Source organism: Galeopterus variegatus, unplaced genomic scaffold (genome assembly GCF_000696425.1).
Source record: "Galeopterus variegatus unplaced genomic scaffold, G_variegatus-3.0.2 Scaffold2673, whole genome shotgun sequence".
Classification (NCBI taxonomy): Eukaryota; Metazoa; Chordata; class Mammalia; order Dermoptera; family Cynocephalidae; genus Galeopterus; species Galeopterus variegatus.
Genome location: NW_007728784.1, coordinates 59,967 through 73,616, shown reverse-complemented (window position 1 = coordinate 73,616; position 13,650 = coordinate 59,967). Strand labels below are relative to the sequence as shown.

At 48.3% G+C, this 13,650-nt stretch overlaps 1 pseudogene; it reads right to left on the bottom strand.

Annotated features, from left to right (window-relative positions):
- LOC103598576 overlaps window positions 1–3,571 on the bottom strand; it is a 17,180-nt pseudogene extending 13,609 nt beyond the window's left edge.
- Between the last annotated feature and the right edge of the window lie 10,079 nt (window positions 3,572–13,650).

The window sequence follows — 13,650 nt, the reverse complement described above, 5'->3', positions numbered from 1 at the left end:
TGGGCTAAAAAAAAATGTAGGATTGAAAGGAAATATACTGACTCTTTCTAGCTCATCTTCCTTCATAGTTGGTCTATAAAGGGTGGGGGGAAGTGAGCAGGAGAATTAGTATGAGGAGCTGACTTTAACTCTTGCTCTGCATTCCAGAGGGAGGCAGAGAAGGGTAGTAGGGAGACACATGCTTAAGAGTGATGTGTTGGAGAAAGACAGTGTAGGAGAGCGCAGAGCGTCCAGAAGCAGGACTGCTGAGTGCACACTAGACCATACGTGGACAGAGTGTGCGGAGCAATGGGATTTGCCAGTCTCTGGGCCCCTTGAAGGCCAGCAAGAGCTGGAGGCCACCTAATGCTGAGGAGGAGTGCTAAACCAGCAGGGAGACAAGGACAGGGAGGAGGAAAGCTGGAGATTCCTAGGGACGTTTTGCTGATGATGTCTTTCCTATTCTCAAGAGGAAGCTAAGCTATCCTGACTTTGGGGAAAACAAGGTTACAAGTTAAATGATTCTTCTCAGAAAATGTTGGAAATGCTTTGCAAGTCTCCAGCACTAACCTCTTCTTCACAAGAAGAGAGCATCATTGGATCTGCCTGTGGGTTTCATGCTTTGACCTGTTCTCTTCAGGGATTGGTGGGGGCTGGAAGGACAAGCTCAGTGGTGAAGCAGAAACCCCAATTGTTCTGCAAGAAATAGTGACATTTTCAAGGCTGTGGATGTCTAAGTCTTGTGTCTAAAGCTGGCCCAGGGAGCAGTCTCCCATTGCTAAAAGGGTTCTAAGAATGGAATTCAGGCCATCAGGTACGTAGAAGTCAATTTCTAAGAAATCGCTTGGAGCATAGACTAGATGACATTCAAACTGTCTCCAACTCTACGATTCACTGAATATTATCTCTTAGTAAGAATTCATTTACTTTTGGATAACACATTCAAAAGTTAGATGATCTCTTGGCCAGCACATTTTCTTGTAGGTGCCTGGCAAATTCTTTTGGTCATTGTTGGTTGTGGTAGTGGCGACAACACGGCGATTATGATGGTAATTAGCATTTGTATAAAGCTTCCACAAGTTGCAGAGTGGCTTTTGCAAGCACTACCTCATTTCTTCACCCATAGGAGTGAGAGGCAGGTGTTATTGCTCTCATGCCTCCAGAAAGGTTACCTTGCTTGACCAAAGTCATTTCCAGTCCCACCCACTTTTTTGTATGCCTTGATGCTTCTCAAGGCGCTGGTAGATTCAGCTGCTCCAAATTACGGACACTAACAAATGCATAAGCACATCTTCGGCTGTGGTGTAAGACGAGCCATATTCTCATAATTTGTGGGAATCCTCAGTCTCTAGGCATAGAAAAGGATTTTAGGGGTTGCCTTTGAAGATCACGGAGCTGAGCCCTGGAGCTGACCTTTGAACAGTGGCCCAGAATTGGAGCTCCATTTCTTTTTGATTCCAGACTCTTTCTGAGTTGGTACCTTCTTTTGGGGGGGCATTCAGCTTTACCTCGAGGGCACAAGGCACTGTGGCCTGGGGTACTGACAGGACAGCCTTTTGGGCTGAAGAAGAATCAAGGAGATGTTGTTTGGGCGGCTCCTTTTGTGACTGTTCTGACAAAACAAAACAAAGCAAAGCAAAGCAAGGGCAGGGACTTTTCTTACTTGGTTGATTGAAATACCTGTGTCTCTGGTTACCCTTGGTGTCTAGCACACTACTGGGCACACAGCGGGCTGTGAGTGAACGTGGGCATACTGGGATGAAACAGAGGAGGAGCAGCGCTGGTGGCTTCCGTGCACGCAGAGATGCTGAGGGGATGCGCAGGGGGCAGGGGAGAGACCCCAACTATTTAAAGTGTGGCCTTGCCTGTAGGAAGTTGTTCCTCTCCGAGGAGAGCCTTTCATGCCCATTGGGTCAGCAGGGACACTGCCCAGAAAAACGTCCTCCAGCAAGCCACTCCTCAGCGTCAGCAAGAAACCACTGCGTCCTTCTGTTCTTTAATCTTGTCGGTGCCCATTTCTGTCAGTCACCTGCAAATGTCACAGGTGACTCTGCTCTGGTGCAGTGTGACAGTCCCCTGTCACCCTTGGCAATGCTGGGAGTGATGGCAGCTTCAGAGTAACGCTGGGGCCTGGGGGGGGGGGTCATTGTGCAGGTGTTCAGGGGACAGAAACTAGGACATCCATCCTGGTGCTGCACAGGAAGCCCTCCCACCCTTCCCTGCCTCATTGCCCTCATGGTAGGGAAGGAGAAACCCCCAGGTAATCCCCCAGTGGCTTTGTTTCCCATATCCCAGGACCTGCCCTTTCGTGCGCCTCGCTTAAGGACGCTGGGGTCCACCCCACGTTCACAGAGAGTGGCATTTCTTCGGGGAGCCGACCTCCGAAGCCTTTTTCTCCCATAGGACGGTGCACCTGTGTGAGGGCGACTGCAGAGAGAGGACTCGTTCTCTCTCCGCCGCCGCACCAGGAGCTGGCGGATGTGTGGGGTCTGTCGCCAGGTGAAGGCTGCAGTTGCGCAGTCAGCCTGATGGTGGCAGCAGCAGTGCTTGCAAAGCCGGGAGTGAAGTGAGCCCGAGCCCGAGCCCGGAGGGGGAGACCCGCGTGTTAGGGGAGCCGGGGAGCCCGGCAGCGGGAGGCCCCCCGGGGCAGCGGGGTCGCGGGCGGGCTCGCCTGCCCGCCTCTGGGTGGGGAGGGCGACGTTTCAGGTGGCAGCAGCTCTCCCGGGATTCTGCTGGAGGGGAGGACAGAGTGCCAAGGGGAATCCCTAGGAAGAGTGGCAGGAGCCAGGTGGGTACCATTAAAAATGCTCAGAGGGGCTCGGAAGAGCTGCAGGAGAGCGTGAGGAAGCTCGGCTCGCTGCGTGGGTTTCCCTGCGCGAGGGACGCGATTCTCCCGTGCGGGATGAACGCTGCTGTCCCCAGGAGGGGCTGGCAGCCCCCTGCTCCCCAGCCAGCTCCCAGGCCTGCACCCACCGCCCCTCTCCTGAACCGGGAGCCAGTCTTTCAGCGGCCATTCCCCTCACGTGCTGAAAAATCAGGACAAACAGATGCTAAAAATCGGGCTTCATTATTCCTGATCTCCTGGGCAAGCTGTTTTCACCTCTGGACAGAATTACTAATTTCTAATGGCACCATTAGAAAAAAATCACCATGAGCTGTGGCCGGTTGAAAGTGCATCCTTCCAGCCAAGGCAACCAGCTCCTGGCCGCAGGCACTGGAAGCAGATGCCCACGCTCTCCGCAGGAGGGACAGTGGAGGAGTCCTGTGGTCCCCAAGAACTCATTGCATCTTCCTTTTCGCTCCGGCAGGGGTGGGGGGGTTCATGGCTCGCCTTTTTCACCTCTTGGGAATTATTCATGGGATGAGTCCAACCCCCAGGGTGGATCCATGTGCAGCATCAAATAAGATAGTGGAAATAGGATGAAGGAAGGGTGAGGCCACCAGTGGGGCCGTCCACTCCCCTGCCGTGTCTATGTGGCCTGAGTGGCAGGAGAACTGGCCATTTATTTGACCTGTCATTAGGTTTTGGTTGCCAGTGGCATTTTCTGAGATTTGCTCGGACCTGAGCAGCTTCCCTCACCTGACTCACCATCGCAGTCAATTTGTCCTCACACTGTCTTTCCCTGGGGTGAGGGCAGTGGAGTTGGGGGAGGGCAGGATTGCTCTCTTCATTTTACTGACAGCTCTACTGGCAAATGGCAGGTGTCTTCCTGAGGGTCTCCTATCAGAGAAGACTTCTTAAGCTTAAGATTTCAAACTGCAGATTTGATGTTACACAGGTCAGAAAGGAAAAGTGGAGCAGCACAGTTTGAGAATTTGCAAAAAGTAATAGGGCCTGAGCCCCTCCCCAGATTAAAAGATGCTCCTCCAACAAGGTGTGTGAGCTTCGCCCTGCTGTCTCCCTGGCCCCTCGATTTGGCCCCCTGTTCCCCTTTCTCCTTTCACTAATAAGACCTTCTTTAGTGCTTCAGGATCCCTTAATAGGGAGCCGAACTGGGACGGGAGCAGTGAGAGAAAAGTTAAAACTGGTCATGGTCTCGCAGTACACTGGCCGGCCTTGTCATGTTTCTCTCTACCTCGGAAGCCTCTGGTTGCTACATTGGAACAGCTGAGGGGGTGAGGGGGTGTTATTGAGACCTGCGGGTAGGCCCTCTGTCCAACTGTGCATGCAGTCTCTTACTTAATCCTCACAGTGGGGATTGTTATACCCATTTGGTGATGAAAACTACTGAGGCTCAGACAGGTTCTGTAACTTGCCCAGAGGTCATACAACTGGTAAGTGACAGAACCAACAATCGCCCGTGTGCAGACCCCAAAGCCCTGCTGCCTCTCCCTCCAGGAAGAATTCCAGGCACACTGGTGCCTCGACAGCTGTGTGACTGTCAGCAAGCCACAGAAACCCCGGTCCTGTCCTGTGGTTCTCCTTCATAAGTGGTAGGGTTTGGGAAGAAGAGCTAATAAAAATGGAAGAAAACCTCTCCCCCAGGACAAAAGCTGAGTAAGAATTTGAGAAGCTTTGTTACATGGCCAGCAGCTGTTTTTTACCTCCACAGCCCAGCTCCAGTTTAGCTTAACATTTTGAAAGCCAAATCCTGATTTCTTAACAAGAATCCATTACCACCTAACTTTCAGCAGATTAAAAATAATAAATTAAACTCCATTTTGCTTAGGGAGAAGTTAACCTGGCGTTAGCTGTACCCTGTAAGAACAGAGGTGCTCTGCATGAAAAGGCATTCCAGAACATCAAAACCCTCCTTTTTGTCGAATCTAGAACAGTAAAAAATGTCAGGAGACTGTGGTTCTGAAATGATTAATAATGGTCGTTAGGGAGAAATAAAAAAGACTCTTGGAATGTAGAAGAATCTGCGTGCCGTGCTGGCTGCAGCAGGTACAGCTCACGTGTGTCAGAAATCATTTCGGAAGACGGCATGTATCTACCCAGGCCATGCTTAAAATCATAATGTCGGTTTCAGATAGGCACTTATGATAAACTAGCAAAACATGAAAGTTCTTTGAAGTTTTCAAAGCTTCTTTAGATCGAATCAGAGGAATACAGAGGAAGAATGCAAGGCAGATAGATCTCCGCGTGGAAGACATCAAATTCCTTCTTTTTATTCCATGGTCTGAGCCCTTCAGTGGAACACACGGATCATATCAGCAGTGCACTGTCAGCTGTTGCCGGGGCTCCATGTCTGCACAGATGCCCCTTTCTCTGGGCATAAGCTTTGCTTTGGGTTTTCTCTTCATCAAACTAGGGCAGAAGTACTCACCGATAGAAACCCATACTTGATCGGTAAAAATAACGGAGTGCTAAGCCTGGTTGGAATCAAGAAATAAATAGTAGCCAAAAAACCTTAATACTTCCCCCCTCCCTACCCCTGCCATTCTCCTGCTAAAATAATAGGAAACCTACATTTCTTTCCCATGACCAACAGATATTCTAAGATCCATACCACTGAATTCATGCCAAGGAAAATTTAAAAATATACATTCTGTTGTATTTTTTGAGTCATATTGTCTTAGTCTTCTTATGCTGTTGACTTTAGATGTAATACAGAATCTACTGGATTTGCTAATTCACAATCATAGTGGGAAGGGAATCTCAGTGAGTCGATATATCCCCCTTCGTCCAGGCATGGGCTTCATCGATGTGTTCCTGACAGGTAACTGTTGCATATATCAAGGGAGTATCAGGGCCTTAATATGGTTTCTGGGTTAAGTTCATGGATTTTCTATCACAGCAGTTCTCAAAGTGTGGTCTGCTGATCAGCAGTTTCAGCATCAGCATCACTTGGGACATTGTTGGAAATGCAGTTCTCAGGCACCAGCCAGACGACATCAGCAGCTCTGGGGCTTGTCCCAGCGAACTGTGTTTTAACAAGCCCTCCAGCTGACTCTGAAGCACACTACACTGTAGGGACACTGCTGTGTCACACCCAACTCTGATGGGCCACACTTTGCTCCCTTGTCTCCACCTCCACATGAACACTGTCGATATTACGTCTACAGGGGTTTTGAGAGCACTGTAGTTTCTAACCAGAGACTTAAGGTGACTCATGGGAGCTGCCTCCGATGGTTTTCCTGTTACGTTATCTTAGCATGACTTGCACAGACAGTGAGAATGGAGTCAGGAATCACGATTGGTCCTGAGCATAAGAAACCAATTGTATGTATGATATAGTCATACGTACAATTTAGGATACAATTTGGAATTAGCATTGCCAGTCTGTTACCGACATCACAACTGGGAACAAATCCGAGAGCCCTTCCCTCCAGCATGACTTTCAGGGCTGTCTCCCATCAGCAGAACCCAGTGAAGAAATGTGATAATCTGTGTGGACAGGGAAGGATGTAGCTAAGAATGGCCATAGGTTTTCTTCCACCTGCACTTTAGAATGCTTATTTTAAAGTCAACGTGTACACCAGAGATGCTCATGTCCATAAAGGATAGATTTCCTGCTTTGTACAGAGATTCGGAATGTATATAATAATGCACCCTGAGAATTCTTGTTCTGTTTTTTAGAAAAATCTTCAAGGTCAATTCAACCACAGATACTGATATTAACTTCATTGTGAACTGGGATCTGCTAGCTGCTTACTGTCATTTTATTTTTCAATTCATAAGGAAAGACGTTCTCATCAGTAGGCCTCTGGGCCTCTTTCTTCAACCCAGATCACCAAAAGGAAACCAAATGCCAGAGCTGCTGATTCCAGCAGCAGAAAGGAGGGAGAGGGGGAGCCAGCGGCAGGTGTAAAGGCACCTCACCCCACCAGGCTGCTGTGTATGCCCCGGGCACATTCCAGATGTCCGAGTAATGGCGTGATGGCAGAGGAGGGGGTAGAGAGGCACAGGTAGGGGCTTGTGCAGACTGGAGAAGAGTGACAGATGGACAGAGAGGAAGAGTGAGCTGACGTGTATGGGAAATACACATTTCAGTGTCTAGGAGATCCCAAGACATTAGGGTTTAAAACCCACAGCTTTAACTCTCCTCGATGTAGACGGGGACCATGAAGGCACACTCCCTTATACCCAAGGAGGTTTTGAAGTTTCCATTCATGGGTGAAATACTCAGTGGCTTAGCCATGAGAGCCAGATCTCCAGATGTGGGGGCACAGGGGTCTCTGTGTCCTGCATGGCCACAGGTTCCTTTGACGGTGCACCGGCATGTCAGGATAAAGGTGCCCAGGGGAGCAGTGTGGCCCCTCTCCCCTCCCCACATTCGCACACTCCCCCTTCACTCCAGCCAACCAGCTGTTGAAGATCTCTGAATGTACTCTGCTGCCTCGCACCTCCTGTCCCTCTTCCCCTCTGGAATGACTGCCCCCTCTCCCCTGTTTTGGTCGGGCTAATGTCTACCCTGAGCACTCAGCTCCCTCTGCCTTGAGCTGCAGGCTTCCTTGACCTGCCTCCCACAGGCTGATTTACGTGCCCTTCCTCTCTCCTTCCACAGCCCTCTGTGGAAACCCCTGTGCTTCTTGTCACATATGTTGAAGTGGCTTGTTTCCTGTCTGCCTTCCCTTCTAGACTGTGAGCTCTGGAAGTCCAGGACTGCGTCGTACCGATCCGCTCAGGCAGTGCCTTTGTTAAACTTGGGTGCATAGTCGGCACACACCAGCATTTCTTACACAGGAAAGAATACAATGTGTTTGCGATTCCAGGAAACTTCCACCTTTCTGTGCCCGGCATTTCACTTGCCAACCCAGGAAAGTGCTCTATCAGAGAGTGTGCGCTATTTATCATTATTACTGCCTTTGCAACTGCAGTACCTGTGAGCACCAAGTTCTCCTTGGGGAACAGGTGATGATAATTTAATCCCTCCTTGCATTTGTCTAGTACTTTACCATTTCCAGAACACTTTCACATTTGTTTTGGTCTTTTCCCCCAAAGCAACTCTTGTCCTCACGTTAAAAAATAAGGCAAATGAGACCAAGTTATATTAAGTGGACTCTCCAAGGTCACACAGATGGTAGCAATGAAAGTTAAAATGAAGACCCAGGTGTTCCAAATCCAGTGCTTCCTCCCCTCCTCCAGGGCTCCTCCCTGGGTTCCTGTCCCCAAGGACAGCATACTTAGAGGTGAGTGGCAGGGTAGACCCTGGGGGGATTCCTTGTGTCCTCAAATGGAGAGTGACGGGTATGTGCCTCACTGAGAGGCAGGAGAGCAGCTTGTGCCGGGGTTGCAGGCAAGTTCCTTCCTGCAGTCAGGAGGGCTGATTCCAGCCAGGGCACAAGGTCTCTGCACAGAGGCTGGGGAACGACCACTCTTGACTGAGGCTCTCTCTTGTAAATGATACGTAATAAGGAGAAATAGTTCAGTAGTTCACCCTTGTCCATGGGAGACAGTTCCAAGACCCCCAGTGGATACCTGAAACTTCAGATAGTACCACATCCTACACGTAAATATGTTTTTTCCTATACATACCTACCTATGATAAAGTTTAACTTATAGATTAGGCACAGTAAGAGATTAACAACAGTAATAATAAAATAAAACAATCATAAGAATGCACTGTAATAAAAGTTTTGTGAATGTTTATTTCTGGAATTTTTCATTTAATATTTTCAGATTGCAGTTGATGGAGGGTAACTGAAACCTTGGAAAGTGAAACCACAGGTAAGGGGAGACTACTGCAGCTCCATTAAAATTAGGACTTAATAGCAGTAGCAAGTGAGAATGGCCTGACACTCCTTCCAGGCAGCCTCTCATCGGGCTCGGTGGCCATGACCCTCCCTTTCAGCCATGAAGTGTCCATCTGTCAGCCTGTCAACTGAGGAAGAACTTGTTGAGGGTCCAAAGCACCCACCATGACTCCTCATCCTCCAAGCATGTGACAGAGGCCAGGAAGCCACTGGCTTTGTCACATGCCTGGTGCATGACTCCAGGCATGGCCCTTGTATGTCAGTGGAAATCAGGCTCTCTCTCCGGCTGCTTCACAGAGTTGTTATGAATCTCCAGGGAGAATGCTTTTGGGGGAGTGCTTAGAAACACTGTGACGGTGAGGTATTTGCCATCCCCTAGCTTAGTGTTACGAGGTGTGTTGAGCTGGTGCCCAAAGTCAGAATAGGTCTGCTCAGCATCCTCAGGCTCTTTTCAAGGCAAGATACTGTGTGGCTTTCTGGGGAAGCAGAGCTTCAAGAGAAAGTTGAGGCCATGGAGGATTTCTCAGTGGGGTCCACTGGGAGAATTAATTAACCTTGAATGCCCTAAAAGGCATCCATTGTATACAACAAATTAAGCGATTTCCTATTCATCTAAAATGACACTAGTTATGTTACTTCCTTGGGAAAAGTGTAAAATCAATTAATCATATTATTTTCTGGGTTCCCTGGCTCATAAGAGGAGCCTCAGTTGAGAAAGGCTATATAGGGACATGTTAGTTTCTTATTGCTGCTGTAACAAGTCACCACAGACTAAGTGGTTTAGAACAACACAGATGTATTATCTTACAGTTCGGGAAGGCAGAAGTCTAGAATGGGTTTCATGGGGCAGGTGCTGCAGGGCTGGTTCTTTGGGAAGCTGTAGGGAAACTTCATTTCAGTGTCTTTTCTGGCTTCTAGGGGTAGATTGCCTGCATTCCTTGGCTCATGGCTCCTTCCTCCCATCACCACAATCTCTTGCTTCCATCCTCATATCTCCTCCTGTCTCCCTCTTATAAGGAGCCTCATGATTATATCAGGCCCAAGGAAATAATTCAGAGCCATGTGCCCTGTCAAGATCCTTAACTCAATCACATCTGTAAAATGCCCTTCTCCATGTAAGATAACATAGGGATTAGGACACAGGGGCCAAAGAGAGAAACTGGCTGGCCACTGCCTTTAAGGCAAAATGTAGGCATTCTTATCCTACCTCTCTGTGTGAGAGGTCTGTGCCTCAGTCTCCCTATCTGTAAATTAGAGAGAATGACCTCACCCCTCATTTACATCTATAAAGTACTTTGGGATTATCAAATAAAAGGTGCTTAGTATGAAATGATCATTATAATATGATACTATGACTTGTCATATACTATGCTTATATTGAACAGTGGATCTACTACTAAATGCAACTATCATTGGGTCCCGTGGGGGATAGATTAGAGGGCACATCTATTAGATTCTGTAGTTACACCTCACTAAATGGTTCTTACTAGTAATTTACTTTGGCTTCATTAGCATGGAGTATGAGAACTCCCCTTTAAAATACCATATGCCCTGGCCTCCTCCTGTTTTCAGAGTAATTGAAATGAAATAAAGACCAACAACAGCAACAAAAGAAAGGACAAACGGGCTCTGTGTTTTTCGACATTTGATTTGCTGCAGGGTAGGAGGTTGATTGCCCACCCTTTGATTTTTCTCTCCTTGCCTCCGTACGTGGTTGAGTTTCTGCTTTCGGCTGGGGGTTTGGCTAGAAAAGAGATACAACTGGGGGCTGGGAGAGGGAGGTGGCAGGCATGGGTATGGTGCGTGGGCATGAAGGGGAACGGCCGCTCAGGGTGAGTTTGCCTGTCTTACCGTGTGCCAGAGCAAAGCAGTGTGTGGACCTTTATAGTGTCAGATGCCACCGTGGATCCTTTAGGTCTTGAGATTCAGTCGATGTATTTTCAAGGCTTTATGAAGTCTCCACCAGGTTAGAGAAGACTTAAGAAATGTGGGAGCTCATCCCTGGCCCCCCCACTAGACACATCAAGACACTGTAGCAGGCTTGGGCTGCTGGGCACCTTCCCATGGAGCCTGAGGGCCAGTGAGCACATGTNAATGATCATTATAATATGATACTATGACTTGTCATATACTATGCTTATATTGAACAGTGGAGCTACTACTAAATGCAACTATCATTGGGTCCCGTGGGGGATAGATTAGAGGGCACAACTATTAGATTCTGTAGTTACACCTCACTAAATGGTTCTTACTAGTAATTTACTTTGGCTTCATTAGCATGGAGTATGAGAACTCCCCTTTAAAATACCATATGCCCTGGCCTCCTCCTGTCTCTGGAGTAATTGAAATGAAATAAAGACCAACAACAGCAACAAAAGAAAGGACAAACGGGCTCTGTGTTTTTCGACACTTGATTTGCTGCAGGGTAGGAGGTTGATTGCCCGCCCTTTGATTTTTCTCTCCTTGCCTCCGTACGTGGTTGAGTTTCTGCTTTCGGCTGGGGGTTTGGCTAGAAGAGTCACAACTGAGGGCTGGGAGAGGGAGGTGGCAGGCATGGGTATGGTGCGTGGGCATGAAGGGGAACGGCCGCTCAGGGTGAGTTTGCCTGTCTTACCGTGTGCCAGAGCAAAGCAGTGTGTGGACCTTTATAGTGTCAGATGCCACCATGGATCCTTTAGGTCTTGAGATTCAGTCGATGTATTTTCAAGGCTTTATGAAGTCTCCACCAGGTTAGAGAAGACTTAAGAAATGTGGGAGCTCATCCCTGGCCCCCCCACTAGACACATCAAGACACTGTAGCAGGCTTGGGCTGCTGGGCACCTTCCCATGGAGCCTGAGGGCCAGTGAGCACATGTGGGCCGGAGTGACTGACGTAGGCCGGAGTGACTGATGCTGGCCAGGCCAGCTCCTGAGCCTCCAGATGGGATTCTGACTCTGTGCCCACCCCCCACCCGCCCCACAAATTGTCCACAACTCTACCTTCAGAGCCCAGGAAGAGATACAATCCATGGACAACAATATCTTTAAGTAGGTTTATAGAATGTTCAACCTCGAAGAACCTGTATCTGGGAAAGGTTCTGTTGCTGCTCAGCAGTCCCAGGTAGGAGCATCAGGGCTTCCTCTGGGCCCCAGGACCCTGTGGAATAAAGGAGAGAGACAAGCCCCAAGAATGATTATAATCCCATTATGCCAAGCTCCCCTATTTATTTCTTCATATGGATGAATTTGTATATATTTGCATTTGTTCTATCTGATAATATGCACAGAATTCAAATTGAAATGACTCAAATAGATTTGAATATTGATGAGGCATTTAAAGGCTGCCATCCCTGGCAGAGCCCCCCTGTGTGGTGCAGAAGCTCAGATGTCTCCTCTGGGCACTGTCACCACAGGCTCCACAGCCCATGGCTGGAAGGAGCCCCGAGAAAAGACACCCTCTGGGGTGAGATGGAGGCACCTCCCAGGCCCCCATGCACCAAGCCTGGGAGGCCACTCCACTGAGGGGGGCATTGAGAAGCCCCCTCCCCCAGCACGTGTGGCTTGAGACCTCCTCAGACATCCAGACACACAGTTTTAACAATACCATGAAAGGCAAGATGTTTTTCCTGATTAGGAAAAGCCTAATTGCCTTCCCCTCATAGAGTGGGGGATAGGGACAGAGTCTCACTTCAGTGAGACAGGGACGGGTGTGCATAGCTCTTCCTCAGTGACCCAGGCAGGTGCTGGACTGTCTTCTGCCTGGAGCCCTACAGCAAGAGCACATATAGCACTTCCTGGTCATTTTCCTACAGAATAATGGCAGCTAGGCAGTGTACACTCAGTGGGCCTGGACGCCATTGGCCCTCTTCAGAGGAAATCACTTGATTCTGGTCATGGCAGCTCATTAGCACTGACATCTGTAGCCTGCCCAAGCCCTGGGCTAAACTCTAAGAATAAATAAGACAGAATGGCTTGTAAAAGGCCCCCACTGTGGTTCAGCTGGCCATCTTTTCCTCCCTTTGTTTAGAGATCTGAGTAACAGTTTGTTCCAAAAACAGCATCAAAATATTTAGGCCATTCATGGAAGAATAGTACTTTGTAGCAATTTAAATTGGATTAATGGTAGTCCATTGTATAGAGATGTAAATATACCGTCATCCATTTCTGAAGTACTGGGAATCAAAATTTCTAAGTGATCCCAAAATTATTTTATTTTGTCCTAACTGAATGTTGGTTAGTTCCAAGTTTACACTCCGAGTGCCCATTCCGATGGCTAATTCTACACTAATGATGAAAATACACTTGTGAGTCATTTAGTTTCCTGTCCCATGATGCTCTCGTGTATACGCCATGATCACTTCTATTACAACATTCTGAAACTAAACTCATTGTTTTATCTTCCATTGTGGTCCTAATGTCAGTAAAGGGCAGCACCACATTCCCAGGACCTAGCTCTGGAACTTCAGTCCCCAGCCTCCGTCCCATGTCCCATGTCCACTTGGCTCTGTCGTGGTGACACACTTCTGTCCGCACTGTCTTTCCTGCTCACCTAACTGCCTCTCTGTTTTCTCTTCCGCCACTCTACGTATCCTCCTCATTTTCTCCCAAACGATGGGACCATCCTATCAAGTTTCTCACTGTTTTCCAAAGTCGTCCTTCACCGTTGTCATTTGTCAGTACTTGTATCTTCCTGGGATACAAGTCAGACTTTCTCCTCCCTTCTCAGCGAGGTCTTCCTCTCCAGTCCTCTTACTCTCTACGCTTCAGCCAAAAAAAGGAATATTTGATGTTCCCCGACTGTTCCACGCCCTGTGTCTTTGCTCCTCCTATTTCCTCAGCCTAAAATACCGTTTTCCTCATCAGTTTTTGAAATACTCTTTATGTTTCAAGGCTTGGCTCAAATGTCACCTCTTCCACGAGGTGATTACCTGTTTCACTCAGGGTTGCTCCGTTCTTTCTTGTCCCTGACATCACGTGTGTATTCTATCATATCATGTGTTCAGTCCTGTCCAGCTTGTCGTTTACCTGATATCTCCGCAACCCAGCTGTGAG